This window comes from Lissotriton helveticus, chromosome 4_1 (assembly GCF_964261635.1).
Source record: "Lissotriton helveticus chromosome 4_1, aLisHel1.1, whole genome shotgun sequence".
Lineage (NCBI taxonomy): Eukaryota > Metazoa > Chordata > Amphibia > Caudata > Salamandridae > Lissotriton > Lissotriton helveticus.
Window position 1 is genome coordinate 1,814,232,731 of NC_136063.1, and position 20,869 is coordinate 1,814,253,599.

The 20,869-nt window shown below is 46.2% G+C and overlaps 1 long non-coding RNA gene across 1 annotated transcript in view; it reads right to left on the reverse strand.

Moving 5' to 3' along the window:
• LOC144829364 (uncharacterized) overlaps positions 1 to 19,265 on the reverse strand; it is a 101,796-nt gene extending 82,531 nt beyond the window's left edge. The window contains exons 1-2 of the long non-coding RNA XR_013610640.1: positions 19,082 to 19,265; positions 18,610 to 18,695 (exon numbers count right to left, since the gene is read on the reverse strand). This is a non-coding gene — a long non-coding RNA (uncharacterized LOC144829364). The remainder of the gene's footprint in view (positions 1 to 18,609; positions 18,696 to 19,081) is intronic.
• Positions 19,266 to 20,869: the final 1,604 nt, after the last annotated feature.

Consider the following 20,869-nt stretch of genomic DNA (forward strand, 5'->3'; position numbering starts at 1 on the left):
CTAATGCCTCTTCTCAGGGAAGGAGGAATCCTCCACAGAGGAGGTTTACTTCCCCTCAGAGAAGGGAGCATGAAGCTAGGATGAGACAAGCTGAACTGAGGATTGAAAGGGAAGAAATTGCCCTGGCCAAAGAGAAGCTTGCCCTGGCAAGAGAGCAGCAGATGAGTGGGCTAGCTCCCACTGGTGGCAGCAATCTCCCAAGAGATAGAGAGAAGGGTTTAGATACTAAACACCTGACTAAAATAGTGCCCCCCTTTAAGCAAGGGGATGATATCCAGAAATGGATGGCTGCTCTGGAGAGGGCCTGCACTGTGCAGGGCATTCCCCAGAGTCAGTGGGCAGCTATACTGTGGCTCTCCTTTGATGGTAAAGGTAGAGATAAGCTCCTCACTACAAGAGTGGAGGATGCTAACAATTACCAGGTCCTGAAGAATACACTGGTTGATGGGTTTGGTTTAACCACTGAGCAGTACAGGTTGCTGTTCAGAGACACCCAGAAAACTCAGTCTCAGGACTGGTCTGATTTTGTGGATTGTGCCACTAAGGCTTTGGAGGGCTGGTTGCTGGGTAGCAAGGTTACAGATTACACAGGATTGTATAATCTAATGATGAGAGAACAAATTTTGAACAATTGTCAGAACCAGTTGCTGCACCAGCACCTTGTTGATTCAGATCTGACCTCTCCCCAAGAATTGGGAAAGAAGGCAGACAAATGGGTCAGGACAAGGATCAAGCAGAACCAGAACCAGAACCAGGGTGGTCAGAAGAAAGCAGACCAGAAGGGTAATGTTAAGAATGAGCAAAATGACCAGAAGTCTTCACCAGGTCCCCAACAAACCAAAGAGGGTGGGGGTCAGGCTTCCCAGAAGAAGAAGACTCAAGAAGGCCAGTCAAAAAGGTGGTGCCAGTACTGCGAAAGTAAATCTCACTGGTTTAGTGACTGCACCAAAAGAGGAGGAGGACAAACTCCTGCCACTACAGCTCCTAAAGCAACTGCACCCCCTAGTACAGTCAGTAGTGGTAGTGTCACTCCCAAGGCATTAGTTGGGTTAACCTTGGGTACTGAGGGGTCTGACAACTTAGTTGGCACACTCACTCAGGCTGTCCTTGTCTGTACAGGGGATATGGATATGTCCCCTGAAATAAGTCCCAATACTTTGGGCAAATACAGGCAGACACCTTTGATTAATGGCAAGATGGCTCAGGCCTATAGGGACACTTGTGCCAGTGTCACCATGGTGACACCTAACTTTGTGGACCCTGGACAGATCATGCCAGGTACTGATTTCCTGGTGACCAATGCCAGCAATGTCACTACTAGTCATAGTGTGGCAATTGTGGCTTTCTCCTGGGGTGGAGTGAAGGGACAAAAGAAAGTTGTAGTCAGTTCAGACCTCCCAGTTGATTGTTTGTTGGGCAATGATTTGGAGTCATCACAATGGTCAGAAGTGGAGCAGAGGACTCACATGGAGATGTTAGGCTTGCCAGCACATGTGCTTGCTGTGACTAGGTCACAGGCCAGAAGATGCCCCACTGAACAGGTGCTGGATCCTGAAATTATGGACCAGACACCTCCCAAGAAGAAGAGCAGTAAGGGTAAGGCTTTGCCTTCTCCCTTGCCCCAGGTTGAGGATCAAGTCTCTGAGGAGGCTGATCTAGAAGAGCTGAGGGAAACTGAGCCTAAAGAGCTTGAACTTGATCAAGTTGAGTTTCTGGGCTCAGGGGGACCCTCCAGAGCAGACCTGGGGAAGGAACAGTTGAGCTGCCCTTCCCTTGAACCCCTCAGACAGCAGGCTGCTGCTGAGGCTGCAGGGAATGCCACAGGTGCCCACAGGGTATACTGGGAAGATGGACTCCTGTACTCTGAGTCAAGAGACCCCAAGCCTGGTGCAACCAGGAGGCTGGTCATCCCCTTGTCTCTGAGAGGTTTCCTTCTCACCTTGGCCCATGAGATTCCCCTTGCAGGTCATTTAGGTCAGACAAAGACTTGGGACAGGCTTGTCTCACACTTTCACTGGCCCCATATGAATGAGAATACCAAGGAGTTTTGTCGCTCATGTGTCACTTGCCAAGCCAGTGGTAAGTCAGGTGGCACAACAAAGGCCCCCCTCATACCACTACCTGTGGTGGGGGTTCCCTTTGAAAGAGTGGGGATTGACATTGTTGGTCCAATGGAACCCCAGACAGCATCAGGACACAAGTTTATACTGGTGGTGGTGGACCATGCCACCAGGTATCCTGAGGCTATTCCCCTTAGGACCACTACAGCCCCTGTAGTGGCAAGAGCCCTAGTTGGAGTGTTCTCCAGAGTGGGTTTCCCTAAGGAGGTCGTTTCTGACAGAGGTACAAACTTCATGTCAGGATATCTGACTGCCATGTGGAAAGAGTGTGGTGTGAACTACAAGTTCACCACACCCTATCATCCACAATGCAATGGGCTTGTTGAGAGATTCAACAGGACCCTGAAAGGGATGATTCATGGACTACCTGAACCTCTTAGGAGAAGATGGGATGTCCTGATCCCCTGCCTCTTGTTTGCTTACAGAGAGGTCCCACAGAAGGGGGTTGGCTACAGCCCTTTTGAGCTTCTGTATGGGCATCCTGTAAGAGGACCCCTGTGTTTGGTGAAGGAAGGATGGGAGAGACCTCTCAAAAAGCCTGCAACCAACATAGTGGACTATGTACTTGGTCTCCGCTCCAGGATGGCTGAGTATATGGAAAAGGCATCCAAAAACCTTGAGGCCAGCCAGGAACTTCAAAAAGCTTGGCATGACCAAAAGGCTGTACTGACTGTGTACCAGCCAGGACAGAAGGTGTGGGTGCTGGAGCCAGTGGCCCCAGCAGCTCTGAAAGACAAATGGTCTGGGCCCCACACCATCATTGAGCAAAAGGGAGAGGTTACCTACTTGGTGGACCTTGGAACTCCCAGGAGCCCTCTCAGAGTGCTCCATGTTAACAGGCTCAAGGCATATGTTGACAGGAAGGACATGAGCTTGCTCATGGCCACAGATGAGGGACAGGAGGAAGAGAGTGACCCTCTCCCAGACCTGCTCACTCAGAATCCTGATGATGGGTCAGTTGATGGTGTTGTCTTTTGTGGCAGCCTCACTGAACATCAGCAACAGGATTGCAGGCAAGTTCTGCAATCCTTTCGACATATGTTCTCTCTGACACCCAGCCAAACTGATTGGTGTACCCATGATGTTGACACTGGAGACAGTCTGCCTGTCAAGAGTAAAATCTACAGACAGCCTGATCATGTTAGAGACTGCATCAAAACTGAAGTGCAGAAAATGTTGGAACTGGGAGTCATTGAGCCCTCAGATAGCCCTTGGGCTAGCCCAGTAGTTCTAGTGCCAAAGCCTCACACCCAGGGTGGTAAGAGAGAGATGAGGTTTTGCGTAGACTACAGAGGCCTCAATGCAGTCACTAAGACTGATGCCCACCCAATACCGAGAGCAGATGAGCTTATAGATAGATTGGCTTCTGCCAACTTCTTAAGCACATTTGATTTGACAGCTGGGTATTGGCAAATCAGGTTAGCTGAGGAAGCCAAACCTAAAACAGCATTTTCTACCCCTGGAGGGCATTATCAATTTGTGGTAATGCCCTTTGGACTGAAAAATGCACCTGCCACCTTCCAAAGGTTGGTGAATCAAGTCCTCACTGGGCTGGATGACTTCTGTGCAGCTTATCTTGACGATATTGCTGTCTTTAGCTCCACCTGGGAGGATCACCTGGTCCACCTGAGGAAAGTGTTAGAGGCCCTGCAAAAGGCAGGCCTCACTATCAAGGCCACAAAGTGCCAGATAGGGCAGTCACAGGTTGTATACCTGGGCCACCTTGTAGGTGGAGGCCAGGTTCAGCCACTGGAGAGTAAGATACAGGCCATCAAGGACTGGACTCCTCCAATCACCCAGACTCAGGTTCGAGCTTTCTTGGGCCTGACTGGGTACTATAGGAAGTTTGTCAGAAATTATGGGTCCATAGTGACCCCCCTTAATGACCTGACAAGCAAGAAGATGCCAAAGAAAGTTCAGTGGACAGCAAGCTGTCAGAAAGCATTCAATGACCTAAAGCAGGCCATGTGCACAGCACCTATCCTCAAGAGTCCAGATTACTCCAAGCCATTCATTGTCCAAACAGATGCTTCTGAGTTGGGTGTGGGAGCTGTTCTGTCTCAACTGAATTTTGATGGTAATGATCAGCCTATTGCTTTCATTAGTAGAAGGTTGACACCCAGAGAGAAAAATTGGTCAGCTATTGAGAGGGAGGCCTTTGCTGTGGTCTGGGCCCTGAAGAAGCTGAGGGCCTACTTGTTTGGCACTCACTTCACCATTCAGACAGACCATAAGCCCCTCTTGTGGCTAAATCAGATGAAGGGTGAAAACCCCAAACTGCTTAGGTGGTCCATTTCCCTACAGGGGATGGATTTTACAGTGGAGCATAGACCTGGGACTGATCACAGCAATGCTGATGGGCTCTCCAGGTATTTCCACTTAGAGCAAGAAGACTCACCTGGTCAAGGTTAGTTTATTGTCCCAAAGTTTGGGGGGGGGGTCATGTAGGAGAGTAGGGTCTGCAATCCTATGATCACCCAGATTTTTGCTTTTTGCTGCACTGGTTTACGACTTTCCCTGGCTGTGGGCCTGCTAATCAGACCCACAGCCTAGCTGTTCTCTCTATCCAAATTGTACTCAGGTACTGAATTGGCCCTGGGCCCTCTCCAAGTCCCTGTACCCAGGGCTGAGGTGCACCCAGAAGTCTCCCAGGGGCTGAAGCATGTATTGTGCCACCCCTGGATTGACTAACTAAAACTGACACAACTGGCTGCACGACAGCTGGGGCAAGGTGGTGTACTCACCCTTTGCTTTAGATATAGTATACCTATATCTAACCCTAAAATGGACACACAGATCTCCTATCAGTCACTCCTATGGCAGGCCTTAACAATCCTGAAGGCAGAGTGCTTGGAATCGTGTGAGATGGTGATCTGGCATGAGCTGAGCCTGTCTGCGGCGTTCGGGATCCATCCCTTAGCCGTTTCCATGATATCGCATACCATATACTCTTAAGTGCATTATAATCCTCGCGGTTATGTGCCAACTCTGGTATCGCTTTATCAAAACATGTCGAGTAAGGTGTCATACGAATTGGAATACTAACCCCTCGCCAATTCTGGCGACGGGGTTAGCATTCCACCCTTCTAGAGGGACACGACATGTATGTAACCCCTAACCCCGGTTAAAGTCAGACAGAGCCTTAGCATCCACAAAATGGATGCTGCCACCGAGACACAAGTCTGCCCTCCTGCTGCTGGGAGTCCTCCCAGAGCAGGAGATAAGGACAAAGGGTTTCCTGCCAGGGGCGGTGCCAGCACCGTCCCAGACAGGGTTTTGTGTATTGTAGGTAGGCAGGGCTTTAGAGGAAGGTGACTGCAAGTGGCACCCCGGTGCTCACTGTGCATAGGCTGGCTGGAACCGGTTCCAGGGTCACTCCAGACCCTGTGCTGGGGAAAAGCCCGCCAAGGAAGTGGGTGTAACCACCCCCCTCCTAGTCCCACCCATAGGGCAGGACTTAGTCGCGTGCCAGCCCCTTTTTACAGGATAAAGGTAGAGACTGGCCCCCTTCCAAATCAGATCCTGAAACTACTTTCTGCGAAAGGAACTCAAGACTTCTTCCTAAGATTTCTCCCTTGTGACTAAGGAGTAGTCACCCTGCACCCGCAGGCACCATCTAAGAACACTGCGGTCTGCTGTAAGTCCTTCCTCCGGAATCCGACTGCCCAGCTCGACGAGAACCGGCTTCCCTGGCACCTCTGACCTCTACCCACCTCTACAGCCCAGCTGAGAACCGTGGGTGCGACGAGACCTCAAGGGACCGGCCATCTGCAAGACTGCACGACTTCTTTCCAGCAAGCCCGCCGAGTGAATTCCTGGTGAGTGCTTTGGGGTCCGAGAAGCCCCCACCCTGAGCAGCTCCAGCACCGAAGAGCAGCCCCCCAGCATCTCCACGATCTGCGTGGGGCCCTTCTGCTTTTTACTGCTCACCGCGTTGTTTGGCTACTAGCCCGCTGGCTTGTGGCCTTCCTGACGACGCTCGACGACATTTCTGCTGCTGGTCTGGTTGCTCCAGACTGGCCCTTGCTTCCCTCCATCGGAGAAGTACCCTGGACCCTCCTGGTCCACTCAAGACGCCATTTTAGGTCCACCGCGTGGGCCTTGCATTTGCCAAGACTTGTTGCCCAATCCTGGGTCCAGCGACGTCGACAGCAAGAACCTTCGTGGGACAGCTCGCACCTACATCCTGGTCGCCGACAACGCCTCCTGGTCCGAGAGACTGCAGAGCCCAGCAGCGCCCACTCACCTGACTGCGGTGACTTCGCCCGGTGCCATCCTGGTGCCCACTTAATCACTGGCTAGTGATTCAAGAACTTGGTCCCCTCTGCTTTCAGGTTTTCTTCTTCCTTGATCCAGGCTTGGATCCATCGAACTTTCCTTCACTGGTCGCCTGCCAGCAACTTCTTCCTTCCAGGCTCCTGGTCCGGCAACGAGATCCCCGACGTCTTTTCAGACCTATGCAGCTGCAGCCCCTGGGCTAGGTAACTTCGGCACTTCGGTGTCCCAGCATAGCCTCACTATCCTAGGGTCAGGATCCACTGTCGTTTTCTACCTACCAGGTCGGGTTCGCCCGTGAACACTAACTTTGTGAATTCTAGCTTCCATAGACTTTGTCCCGCATCCCGCGTGAGAGTGCACACTCTGCACCCGAGTCCCCTGGGCCTCCTAGTAGTAATCTAACGATTCCCTAGTCCAGTCCTAGCGATTCCAAAGCCTATTAGAACTGTTACTTACCTGCTAGTAATTCGCATTCCACTTTTTAAGTATATGGTTTTTCGTGCCCCTCGGGCATTTGTGTATAACGTGCTAACTTAAGTATTTTCGTAAGAGTTTTGTTGTGTGCCTAGCACCCTGTCCTCATAAAGAGTACAGGGTTGTTGTGATTCTAATAAATACACTGTTTATTTTCATAACACTTGTGTGGTGTCCTTTCACTGGGTGTTCAAGGGGTAATGTGATGGTAAAACAGCTGGCTTAACACGCCCTCTAGAGTCTTAGCCTTAGACTGCTCGTATCCACGCTACTAGGATAGCTGGTCTATAAGGTTGACTTACAACCAATCATCAATAAGGGTTGTTTGGACTGATATATAGTGATCACTAGAATAGTGAACACTGCACATCAGGCCAACTTCTCACAAATCAGGTGAAACTCAGTGAAGGTGCTGGACAGTGACCCAATATAATTTACTATTCCAAATCCAGTCTGGTGAAAAACAGTTAAGGTGCTGGACACTGACCATATATAATTTACTATTCTAACTCCAGTCAAGTGAAAAACAGGGAAGGTGCTGGACAGTGATCCAATATAATTTACTATTCCAACTCCAATCAGGTGAAAAACAGGGAAGGTGCTGGACAGTGACCCAATATAATTTACTATTCCAACTCCAGTCAGGATAAAAACAGGGAAGGTGCTGGACACTGACCATATATAGTTTACTATTCCAACTCCAGTCAGGTGAAAAACAGGGAAGGTGCTGGACACTGACCATATATAATTTACTATTCCAACTCCAGTCAAATGAAAAACAGGGAAGGTGCTGGACAGTGATCCAATATAATTTACTATTCCAACTCCAGTCAGGTGAAAAACAGGGAAGGTGCTGGACACTAACCATATACAATTTACTATTCCAACTCCAGTCGGGTGAAAAACAGGGAAGGTGCTGGACACTGACCATATATAATTTACTATTCCAACTCCATTCAGGTGAAAAACAGAGAAGGTGCTGGACAGTGACCCAATATAATTTACTATTCAAACTCCAGTCAGGTGAAAAACAGGGAAGGTGCTGGACACTGACCATATATAATTTACTATTCCAACTCCAGTCAGGTGAAAAAGAGAGAAGGTGCTGGACACTGACCATATATAATTTACTATTCCAACTCCAGTCAGGTGAAAAACAGAGAAGGTGCTGGACACTGACCATATATTATTTACTATTCCAACTCCAGTCATGTGAAAAACAGGGAAGGTGCTGGACAGTGATCCTATATAATTTACTATTCCAAATCCAGTCAAGTGAAAAACAGGGAAGGTGCTGGACACTAACCATATACAATTTGCTATTCCAACTCCAATTACATAAAAACAGGGAAGGTGCTGGACACTGACCATATATTATTTACTATTCCAACTCCAGTCATGTGAAAAACAGGGAAGGTGCTGGACAGTGATCCTATATAATTTACTATTCCAAATCCAGTCAAGTGAAAAACAGGGAAGGTGCTGGACACTAACCATATACAATTTACTATTCCAAATCAAGTCAGGTGAAAAACAGGGAAGGTGGTGGACACTGACCATATACAATTTACTATTCCAACTCTAATCAGGTGAAACTCAGTGAAGGTGCTGGACAGTGACCCAATATAATTTACTATTCCAACTCCAATCAGGTGAAAAACTGGGAAGGTGCTGGACAGTGACCCAATATAATTTATTATTCCAAATCCAGTCTGGTGAAAAACAGTTAAGGTGCTGGACACTGACCATATATAATTTACTATTCTAACTCCAGTCAAGTGAAAAACAGGGAAGGTGCTGGACAGTGATCCAATATAATTTACTATTCCAACTCCAATCAGGTGAAAAACAGGGAAGGTGCTGGACAGTGACCCAATATAATTTACTATTCCAACTCCAGTCAGGATAAAAACATGGAAGGTGCTGGACACTGACCATATATAATTTACTATTCTAACTCCTGTCAAGTGAAATACAGGGAAGGTGCTGGACAGTGACCCAATATAATTTACTATTCCAACTCCAATCAACTGAAAAACAGGGAAGGTGCTGGACAGTGACCCAATATAATGTACTATTCCAACTCCAGTCAGATGAAAGACAGGGAAGGTGCTGGACACTGACCATATATGATTTACTATTCTAACTCCAGTCAAGTGAAAAACAGAGAAGGTGCTGGACAGTGATCCAATATAATTTACTATTCCAACTCCAGTCAGTTGAAAAACAGGGAAGGTGCTGGACACTAACCATATACAATTTACTATTCCAAATCCAATCAGGTGAAATACAGGGAAGGTGCTGGACACTGACCATATACAATTTGCTATTCCAATTCCAATTACATAAAAACAGGGAAGGTGCTGGACACTGACCATATATAATTTACTATTCAAACTCCAGCCTGATAAATGTCAGGGAAGGTGCTGTACAGTAACCCTATTTAATGTAATATTCACACTCCAATATTGTAAAATTCAAGTAATGTGCTGAACACAAACAGATTATAAATTACTATTTCCACTCCAGTCAAATTAAATTCTGAGATGGTGCAGAATAATAATCATATCAACTTTACTAATCCTAATACCATAAGTGTACTTTAAAAAAAAAGTCTCAATCTATATCTAATAACCCATATTAAACAAACCTCACAATGATGTATTATATTATTTTATTTTTAAAAAAATGTAATTATTTGAAATTCCAAGATTTTTTTTATATTATCATAAATGTTAATTCTATTTTACATTATAAATTAAATAATTAAAATTTCTTAAATTTTTAATTACATTTCTATTTTTTTTATTTAAAAAATGTATTTCAAATGTATACTTTTTTTAGCAAAATTTAAAAAAAAATCACATTTTTAAATTTAGTAAAATTTCGAGTAAAATTTATAAATTTACTACAAGAAAATATTCTGCAGGTCAATAATCACCTTTAAACACAATTATCCCCATAATTTCTTTTTTTTTAATTTTTTTTTTAATTAATGTCAATTTAAAACTTAAATTTTGCATATAATTAAAATATTTTTTAAAACATAATAAACATAATATTAAAACAATATTAACACTCCCCACCCTTATCCCCTACTAACCCAACATCCCGCTCCTAAAATTGATAAAACTTTTAATAAATTATTTTAAACATTTTAAATTAAATTCTTAAATTTTCTAAAAAAAAATTATTAATATTTTATTATTATTATTTTAAAACACTCCCCACCCTTATCCCTATTAACCCAACATCCCGCTCCAAAAAATAAACATAAAATACACAACTAAATTAATTATTAAATTTAAAATATTAGAAAAAATTTAGACATTCTACAATATTGACACTTAATATTTTTTTTATTAACATTATATACATTTTTCGATATTTTTGCCTATCTATTGTTTTTTTCTATATTATTTACATTCTATATATATTATTTTGATATTTTAAACTACACTAACTATTCGATATTAACAGTACACGATATTTTTAATTCGATATTTTTTACTTCGATATTTAGTTAGTGAAAACTATAACGATATTTTTTACATCTATATAATTTCTTTCGATATTTCTATACAAACGATATTTTTGACTCGATATTTTGTCCATTCGATATTTTGAAGTCGATATTATGCCCAGTTACCGGTCTGCGAACCACAGGTTGGGAACCGCTGATGTACCTAGTGCCAGTGCAGCATGGTTGGCCTCAGGAACCTGTAGATCGGGCGCCTCCCTGAAGAAAATAGGCCTGGCTCCACCCACCTGCTCCTCTAACCCCTGACCCAGAATCCAGAGCTGTACTCCTGCACCTCCCTGTGTAAACAGAGTCTGGGAAGAGTGAAAGGTGCTGGTTTCACGTTGCTAGAAAATGATTTAATTGCTTTGCGTAGCCACGTAACCCAAGGTTCGGCAGGTGCCTCTGCATGCTTTGTTTACTCACTAGTGAACACGTACCTTTTATTGTTGTGAAGCCTCTCTTGAGAGAGAATGCAACCTTCTCTTACATGGTAACCCACGCGTCCTCAACCATAGCTCAAGACTCTCTTTCGAGGGGTAGCGCATGCACATTCCAGTGCACACTTCCCTCACACGCAACTGAACACTTCCTTTAATGTAGGTTCACTCTCCCTCATCAGGGTGCTTTAATGCTACAGTGAAAGGCTGCCTCTGGAATAAGCTGGAAGTTTAGGGTCCATACCAATTGAGAACGTGCTCTCTTGATAAGGATAGGTATCTTTGGTGCCAGCCAGCTCAGGTGTATATATTTCCATAGCCACCAGCTACAGGATATATTTCAGTGTGGGAACTGACACCTTATTTTCACCTTGCAATAAGGCCCATTTTGAGAGTATTTGCTGCATACTGGTTTCCTCTTTTTTAAATTATGTGATCTTTATTGAGGTTCCATAGGATACAACATGCAGCTGTAATAATCAACAGATTTACATTCCAACATTTTGATGCAATCCTCAATACGATCAGGTAAACAAATCCCCAACAGTCCCCCCCCACCCCCACTGGTCTTTTGCCAGGCCCTAAAAACATACTAAGGTGTATTGCGTACTAACATTCTGTGACTAATCTTTAGGGACAACCTTGCCCGTAACAGGACCCTGCACCCTCTCTTCTGCCATAGTGATAGTGTGACTCCTGTGTGTATCATACTGTGGGCTCCCCTGTGGTGGCATTCTCCTGCGGTTCTCTTAAACCAGACCATGCCCTCAAATCAGCTCACAATTTTTTTTATCCCTGAAGACATGCTACACACATATCGCCTCAGCAGTTGCCCATTCAGAAACATCTCTATGCCAGTCTGAATGTCTTGAGGAACCACCAGCAACCATTTTATAGCTATGCAATGTTTTGCTAAAAGTAGGCTAAGTAGAACTAACTTTCTTCTAAGTTTCTTTTTAGTAGGAGATGGGATCAGCCTCATCAGTACCTGTTTTATTGTAAGCTATATAGTCCACCCAGTGGCTCTGTTGACGTTTTCCCCACCGTCTGCCAGTAGCATGTTGTAATCTATGGCAAAAAGATGAACCCACTATTGAGGGGGTAATATCCATTGCTAAACAGATTGAACATTCTTTGAAATGTGTGGATATTATTACTAAACGTGAGAACAAAGATAATGCTATTCAGTTAGTAAAAGTTAACTCGAAAGGAAACGAGTTTAAGAAAAGTAGTTGGACAAAGGAACAGAGAAGGAATATCAGAGCAGGCGCGGTGCGTCCATTGGGGTGTGGGGCATAGCCCCCCCGCCCACAGCGTTGGCGTCTCTGAACTTAAGTAAACTGAATCAGTTTACTTAAGTTCAAAGACGCCCGGCCCGAGGCAGAACTAACTGACAATCATGTCAGTCAGCATGACGTCAGACCGCCCACCTCCTTCAGAGTCTGAAGGGAGTGGGCAGTCCGACGTCATGTTGACTGACATGATTGTCAGACCAGGAGGCAGGAGCAACAGGCAGCAGCACAAGTGCGCATGAGTGGGGACGGAGGGCCCATTTTTGCACAGAGCCCGCTCATGCGCATTAGAGTCTGCTCTGCTGGCGCATGCCCATTAGGAGAGCGAGGGATGAGCAAAGGCTCAAACCTCGGTCTCCTAATGGGCAGGCGGGCGAGTAGTAACTGTGCCCTTAGCCAATCCTGGCACTACTGGCAGCACCAGGATTGGCTGAGAGGGGTTGCCACCTGCCAGTCCACTCCAGTGTCGTTCGAATCGTGAAGGCGCCAAGGGGAGCAAACAGAGGTGGCGCGGACCGGCTGTGGTCCCACAGTGGAGCGCAGAAGGAGGAAGCAAGCAAGCCTGCTGAGGTGAAGAAGATTGGAGCTATGAGACTCAATATCAGTCGACCCGTATTTCCGACCGAGATGGGGGGTGGATCTCGAAAATTAAATATAATCAGCTGGTTAGATCTCCCGAAAAACGTATGTAATGGTCCTTTTTTTAAGTTTTAACACTTCATTTATGCTAATGCCTTTCATATAGTAGGTACACTTAATGGAAGTGGTAAGATGCTCAGGTCCTGTTGAGCAATGTTGGTACTAAGAGTAGGCAATCAGCTTCATGTTACCTCGGGTAACCATAGTACAATGCATTGTGATATTTTTACTGTGTTCTGGTATCCCCTGGAATGATTGAATCTTGTGAGTAGGTACGAGAATCACCCAAAGGATGATAATCAATGCCAGTGTTAAGATTGTTTTACGAATCTAGATCTGTGAGATATTTAGGATTTATTTCACAATGGCTCGCTGGCATATGTGTATTGGTACAGAATCTGGACTTAAAAAGTTTCCCATGCAGAAATCTACGTCAAGTCTGCCTACTTAATGGATATTTCCTCAAGACTCGGTTTGGCTAAGGGGAGGAAAGGGGATGACTGAAGTATTTCAGCGGAGAGGAAGGGTAACATGAGGCGCTCAAAATAAAACGAAATGTGTCTCTTTGCCTTTGACTCCTGACATTGCATACTTGTGCTTTGTCCAGACTTGACCTTTTTGCCTGCTTGCCGCTGTTGTTTCTCGGCTTTGTTCCTCATTAACTGGCTTGCTAGCCACCTCTAACGGTGCGTCTAAAACTTTTGCTATGCTATTATGTTTTGTTTTGCTATGCTATGTTTTGTTAAGCTATGCTATGTTTCGTTGTGTTTTGCTATGTTTTGTTATGCTATGTTTTATTATGTATGCTATGTTTTGTTGTGTTTTTTGGGCTATGCTATGTTTTGTTGTGTTTTGCTGTTTTGTTATCTTATGCTGTTTTGTTTTGCTATCCTATGCTTTGTTATGCTATGCTATGTTTTGCTATCCTATGCTTTGATTTGTTATGCTATGCTATGCTGTGTTTTGTTATGCTATGCTGTTTTGCTATGCTTTGTTATGCTATGCTGTTTTTTTACGATATGCTGTTTTGTTATGATATGCTATGTTTTGTTGTAGTTTATTATGTTATGCTTTGTTTTGCTATGCTGTTTTGTTATGCTATGCTTTGTTTTGTTATGCTATGCTTTGTTTTGTTATGCTATACTATGTTTTGTTTTGTTATGCTATGCTATGTTGTGTTTTGTTATTCTATGCTATGTTTTGCTATGCTTTGCTATGCTATGTTTTATTATGTATGCTATGTTTTGTTGTGTTTTTTGGGCTATGCTATGTTTTGTTGTGTTTTGCTGTTTTGTTATGTTATGCTGTTTTGTTTTGCTATCCTATGCTTTGTTATGCTATGCTATGTTTTGCTATCCTATGCTTTGATTTGTTATGCTATGCTATGCTGTGTTTTGTTATGCTATGCTGTTTTGCTATGCTTTGTTATGCTATGCTGTTTTTTTACGATATGCTGTTTTGTTATGATATGCTATGTTTTGTTGTAGTTTATTATGTTATGCTTTGTTTTGCTATGCTGTTTTGTTATGCTATGCTTTGTTTTGTTATGCTAAGCTTTGTTTTGTTATGCTATACTATGTTTTGTTTTGTTATGCTATGCTATGTTGTGTTTTGTTATGCTACGCTATGTTATGTTATGCTATGTTATGTTATGCTATGTTATGTTGTGTTTTGGTGTGCTGTTATGTTTTGCTATGCTATGTTTTGTTATGTATGCTATGTTTTGTTGTGTTTTATTATGCTATGCTACGTTTTGTTACGCTATGCTTTGTTATAATATGCTATGTTTTCTTTTGCTATGCTTTGTTATGTTATGCTTTGTTTTGTTATGCTATGTTTTGTTATGCTATGTTTTGTTATGCTATGTTTTGTTATGCTATGTATTGTTGAGTTTTGCTATGCTTTGTTTTGTTATGCTATGCTATGTTTTGTTATGCTATGCTTTTTTTGTTATGCTATGCTATGCTGTGTTTTGTTATGCTATGCTATGTTTTGTTATGCTATGCTGGTGAGGGTGTGTGTGTGAGGGTGGGTGAGTGACGGTGGGTGAGTGACGGTGTGTGAGGGTAAGGGTGTGTGAGGGTGATGGTGTGTGAGGGTGAGGGGGGTGAGGGTGTGTGAGGGTGAGTGAGGGTATGAGGGTGAGGGTGAGTGAGTGAGGGTGGGTGAGAGGGTGTGAGGGTGGGTGAGGGGGTGTTAGGGTGATGGGTGTGAGGGTGAGTGAGGGAGTGTGTGGGTGTGTGAAGGGGTGTGAGGGTTAGGGGGTGTGAGTGTGAGGGGGTGTGAGTTGAGGGGGTGTGTGAGTGTGAGGGGGTGTGAGTGTGAGGTTGAGGGGTGTGTGATGGTGAGGGGGTGTGTGATGGTGAGGGTGTGTGTGATGGTGAGGGGGTGTGAGGGGGTGTGAGGGTGAGGGGGTGTGTGAGGGTGTGTGAGTGTGTGGGGGGATGAGGGGTGTGTGAGGGTGAGGGGTGTGTGAGGAGTGGGGGTGTGAGGGTGTGGGGGTGTGAGAGGGTGAGGGGTGTGAGGGTGAGGGGGTGTGAGGGTGAGGGGTGTGTGAGGGTTGTGTGAGGGAGTGAGGGGTCGTAGGGGGTGTGAGGGTGAGGGGGTGTGAGGGTGAGGGGGTGTGAGGGTGAGGGTGAGAGGTGTGTGACGGGGTGTGAGGGTGAGGGGGTGTGAGGGTGTGTGAGGGCGAAGGGGTGTGAGGGTGAGGGAAAGGGTGTGTGACGGTGAGAGGGTGTGACGGTGAGAGGGTGTGTGAGGTGAGAGGGTAGGTGAGGGTGTGCGAGCGTGAGGGGTTGCGAGGGGGTGAGAGGTTGCACCAAGCCCCGAGGGCAACGAGGGGCAGGAAAACCTCACTGCCCTGCAGTGTCTCTCCCGTTACCCCTACCCCCCAGGGCAGTGAGGGGCAGGAACGCCCAATGCCCTGCAGTGTCTCGTGCTCTCTGCCCCGGGGGTAATGAGGGGCAGGAAAGACTCACTCACTGCCCTGCAATTTCTCACTCATGCTACCCGCCCCCGAGGGCAGTGAGGGTCAGGAAAGCCTCACTGCCCTGCAGTGTCTCTCTCATGCCCCCCAGGGCAGTGAGTGGCAGTGTCTCTCATGCACCTAGCCCCCGAGGGCAGTGAGGGGCAGTGTCTCTCTTATGCCCCCCCCGGGCAGTGAGGGGCAGTGTATCTCTCATACCCCCCCCCCCCGCAGTGAGGGGCAGGAGAGCCTCACTGCCCGACAGCGTCTCTCTCATGTCTCCCCCCCCCTCCCCCGGGCATGAAAGCCTCGCTGCCTGCAGTGTCTGTCTCATGCCCCCCCCGGGCAGCGTCTCTCTCATGCTCACAGCACATCGTTTGCTTCCTGTTCATTAAACTTTATCACATCAGATGTCTTTTCTTTGTGGGGGAGGGGACATCTAGAGACTAGATTTCTTTATTGGCTCGAGGGAGGGTTTGGAAAACTGCATACTGGTTTGTGTGAGAGCTGTGGAAAGATGCAGGGGGGGGGTGCTGGGCTCAGCCTTTCACCATTAATGAGTCGATGAAAGGAGTGCCCGTTGCGCCTCTTTTCTGTGCTTGGGTTTTTCGGTCTCTAAATACTATGTAATCCGCGTTGTTCCCATGTAGTCCGCGTGTGGGTGGCGTTCTTCTATGGCCCGATGGTTCACGTCGATGGGTGGTACATATAGAGGGTGGGCGCACATCTACACATTCACTCGGGGTAACCTGGGAATGCTGCGGGTGACCTGGAGGTGGGCACCAGTTGAGGACCTTGGACGTGCAGACTGGCAGGAAGGAATGCTGAGGGTGGTATAGTCTGCAGGAGGGTACCTTGGCATGCTGAGGGTTGCACAGTGTGCCCTAGGGGCAGTCTGAAGTAGGTTGCCCTGGCATGCTAAGGGTGGCATAGGCTGGCTAAGGGGCATCTGAAGGAGGGTACCCTGGCATGCTGAGGGTGGCATAGGCTTGCTATGGGCAGTCCGCAGGAGGGTACCCTGACATGCTGAGGGTGGCGCAATGTGTCTAAGGGGCAGTCCGCAGGAGGGTACCCTGGGATGCTGAGGGGGGTATTGGCAGAGGTGCAGTCTCTGTCAGTGTGCCCTAGGCACGGGATGCAGCCTGCAGACTCTATAGTTGTTGTCTCCCCTGGCAGTGTGTCCGGTTGGAGGCTGGTTTGTTTGCTCTCCTGCATGTTACACTCTGTGTTGCTGCCAGGGTGGTTTGTGCTCCCTTGGCCGCCCACAGTGAAGGCGGATCCAAGCAGCGGCCCGGCTTTAGCTACACATGCAGGATATATGGTGGGTGGAGGGGAACGCGTGCATATGTATAAGTCGCAGGAGAGAGTGTATATATAAAGTGGAATTGTGCTGCATGTAAGTGAGTAGTATAGAGTGTAGTTTAGAGTAGGATTTGCAAAATAATAACATGTGGGGCTAATGGACATGGAGGGGCTGGAGTGTTGGTGCTGGCCTGGTGGTGGAAGTTTGCAATTCGTGGTGGGCTTGCTGGGCACGGAGGGAGAGTATTGCAGGAGATATGTGTGGGAAGGTGCGCACCCTGGGGTTGGGGAGGACGGGTCTTGTGGTGCTTTTTCACGGGCCTGGAGCGTGGTTGGGCATGCAAGGTTGGCTCTAGAGGGTAGGGGGGCTGCTGCGGGAGCATTGGCTTGGTATTTGGTGGTTGGATGCAGAAGCGGAGGGGCCCTGTGTTCAAAACTGCCGACGTTGGAGCCTGGGAATAATGTTTAGATCTTGGCGTGGCTGAACAACACCCGGTGATTCTGGGCAGAGTATTAATGGGTTATTACAGATCTGAGAGCGGGGTGGGTGGGGGGGAGAGATGGCGGTTGTTCCGCGCGCCGACCATCCCTGGCGGTCCCGCAGGACCTGCTGCCAGCTCTGGGGGGGCATTCAGCCGTAGCGAAGGCTGGGCCTCGGAGTATGTTAGGACAGTGAGTGCACCTTCGGCCCGGGCCCCAGAGTGCCCCGAATTCCATCTACGGGTTTGGTATCTGCAAGCCCTCTCTGTGAGCTGGGGTAGGGCGAGATCAAACCGGTTGCTTTTTGTGTTAGACTGTTGAGGTTGTTATCGGCAGTTTTGGCACGGAGGCCAACAATTGTATGGGTCGGGCTGGAACTCCCCCCTCCCTTCCTTCACAAGTATTGTTACGATTATGGTGAAAACGGCTGTAGTGGCACCGGTGCCCTGAAGTCAACAGAGGAAATTAAACCCTGGTGTCATCACTGTCTCACAAATGGCAGGATAAATAAATAAATAAATATCGTCTTCGTCTGAGCTGCTCCCTGCGTAGTTGCTGTCTCACCTTCTGGCTGGCTAAAACCGGAAGTTCGGGAGCGTCACGTCGTGGGGCAGGACTTCCGATTTTTGCGCGAAGCCCGTCCCACGGAGAGCTACGATGACGCGGGGCTCCCAGGCGTGAGGGAAGCCCCACGTGTGGTGAGGCGGCGGAGAAAACACAAAAGAGCCCGGTGAGTGGAGGGGGGGATATGTGTGTGAGCCTGAGTGGTGGTGGTGGGGGGGTGCGTGTGTGGTGTGTAGCTGTGCGTGTGTGCGTGTGTTTAGCTGTGCGTGCTGTGTGTGTGTGTGCGTGTGTGTAGCTGTGCATGTGCATGTGTGTGTGTGTCTGTCTCTGTGTGCGTGTGCGCGCGATGTCAAAAGTCTGACTTGCTCTAAATGTGGGACAGGGGATTTGCACGGCGCCGTGCTGGACGTGCGCGTGCAGGCGATGAAATCTCCGAGGGCTTGGTCATGCACATCCCCTGTCCAACATTCCCGGCAAGCCGGCAGCAATAGGTCTTTCGCTGACGCGAGACCTAAAAACATTTATGTGCACTTACGTTGTTGTTGCAGAAGTTTATTGGTTACAGTCTTCTTTGTTGACTGCTGAAATAAACGGTTCAGTGTTGTAAGAAAGGAATGAACGCTGTAAATAAATGTTTCAAACGATTATTTTGTGGGCAATATAACATATTCGTAATGTTACAAATAATACTGTATTACGAAAACGCAATGATAGAATGCATCAATTATAATACCGCAAATATATTTGTGCTGTACGAGGCAGTTGCATGTAACAAGCTTAAAGTAAGCGTGTTTTAAAAGAGTCTTTTTGTAACTGTTTGTAGCGTATTTGTAAGTGTTTTGTGGTATGGTATTTTACTAACTGATTTAAATAGAAATTCTTTCAAAAATAACGTACATGGCAACATACGCATTATAAAAGCTGTAAGCTAAAGGCAGCAGATTAATATGAAATGTAAGGTGTATTGAATGTCCTTTAGGGACAGAGAAAGAAAAAAGCAAGCTTACCTTTTTGAAATAAATGTCAATTATGTAGAGAAATCACGAAAGAGTAAATCCAAACGTTCGTTGATGTTCACAGCAAGCAAAGATGTGTGTAGCAACTGGTAAACCTTCCTGCCTAAGTATGGTTTGAGATCAGATAGCAAAGATTAAAGGCAATAAAATGCAACGTTCACAGGACAAAGAAATACATCGGGATAGTGAGAAAATAAGCTAAGTGTGAAGAGGCATGTCTGGTTCTTTTCAATGTAAACGAAAAGGGCAAAGGTGACTGTTAGTGTCGGAGCAGTTTCGTTTCTTGTAATGCTATTAAATGCTGAGAAACGTACGTAAGTTTCGGTTGCATCAAAATAAAAGTAAATGCAATATATACTGATGTTGTTTGTATGAAAGCGCACTCTATACATGCATGCCATTACTATATGGTCAAATATTACATAAAACTTAAAGCAGACATGGAGGCGCCCTCTAAGCATCATTTGAAGTGTCCATGTGCTTTGTAACAGTCTGCACCTAATGAAAGAGTAAACCGTGTTGATAGCATGCAGAGTTGGGGGAAAGCTGTCGTGAACTGCCTAAATGCAAGTAAATGGCTGCAGGCTTGAGAAAGCTGTGTTGAAAGCAAACTAATACAAACGTAGAAATGGGGTAAAAAGCACGTAGAAATATGTGGTCTAAAAAGGAAGTCTTACCGTAAATGGCTGCAAGCTGGGGGAAAGCTGTGCACCAAAGTTCAAAAGGCCATAGTACCCCCGTTTTCATGTAACTTAACGTCTGTTTTTTTGTAATGTGTTCTTGTGTAATGCTCTTGGCATGTATTTTTTTTTGTTTCTATTGTACAGCACTCTAACGCCTTTGGGTAAAGTCCGCGCTATATAAAAATGCCTAAATAAATAAGTACATAAGGGAAGTAAGTGAAAGTCGGGAGTACGCAGCTGAAATCCCGTTGTGCCTAAATAAATAAGTACATAAGGGAAGTAAGTGAAAGTTGGGAGCACGCAGCCGAAATCCCGTTGTGCTGAAATAAATAAGTACAGAAGTAAAGTTAGTGAAAGCCGGGAGCATGCAGCTGAGATCCTGTTGTGCCAAAATAAATTAATACGTACATAAGGGAAGTAAGTGATTGTTGGGAGCACGCAGCTAAAATCCAGTTGTTTTTTGTATGTTTCTCAGACGAGCTTTTGGGTGTTGTGCAGTTGTACCGAGGCTCAAGAGGCAGTAGTACCCACGTTTTCAGGTAACTTAACGTCTGCTTTGTTAAGATGGGATGAGAAGGTAGGGTGCAGCATGTATTTGAGCGTAAAGAATTAGGAGGGGGTAAGGCGGTGGCAGTTTATGATATTGCTTAGACGCGCTCTGGGTGTTCGATCGACCTTGGGAGGGGGCATGGGGAGGATGGGGGCCCAGAAACACGCACAACAGTACACAGACGCTCAGTGAGCATCGATAGCGCAGCAAGTGCAGTTGCATCGACGCCCAGGAGGCCATAGTACCCTTGTTAGTACCCCCGTTTCCATGTAACTGAACGTATGCTTTTGTAATCAGTTCTCGTGTAATGCTCTTAGCATGTATCATTTTCGTTCCTATTGTGAAGCGCTCTAACGTGTTCAGGTAAAGTGTGCAGTATATTTAAAGGCCTACATAAATACAAAAGGACATAAGTAAAGTTAGTGAAAGTCGGGAGCACGCAGCTGAGATCCCGTTGTGTCTAAATAAATAAGTACATAAGGGAAGTAAGTGTAAGTTGGGAGTACGCAGCTGAAATCTTGTTGTGCCTAAATCAATAAGTACATA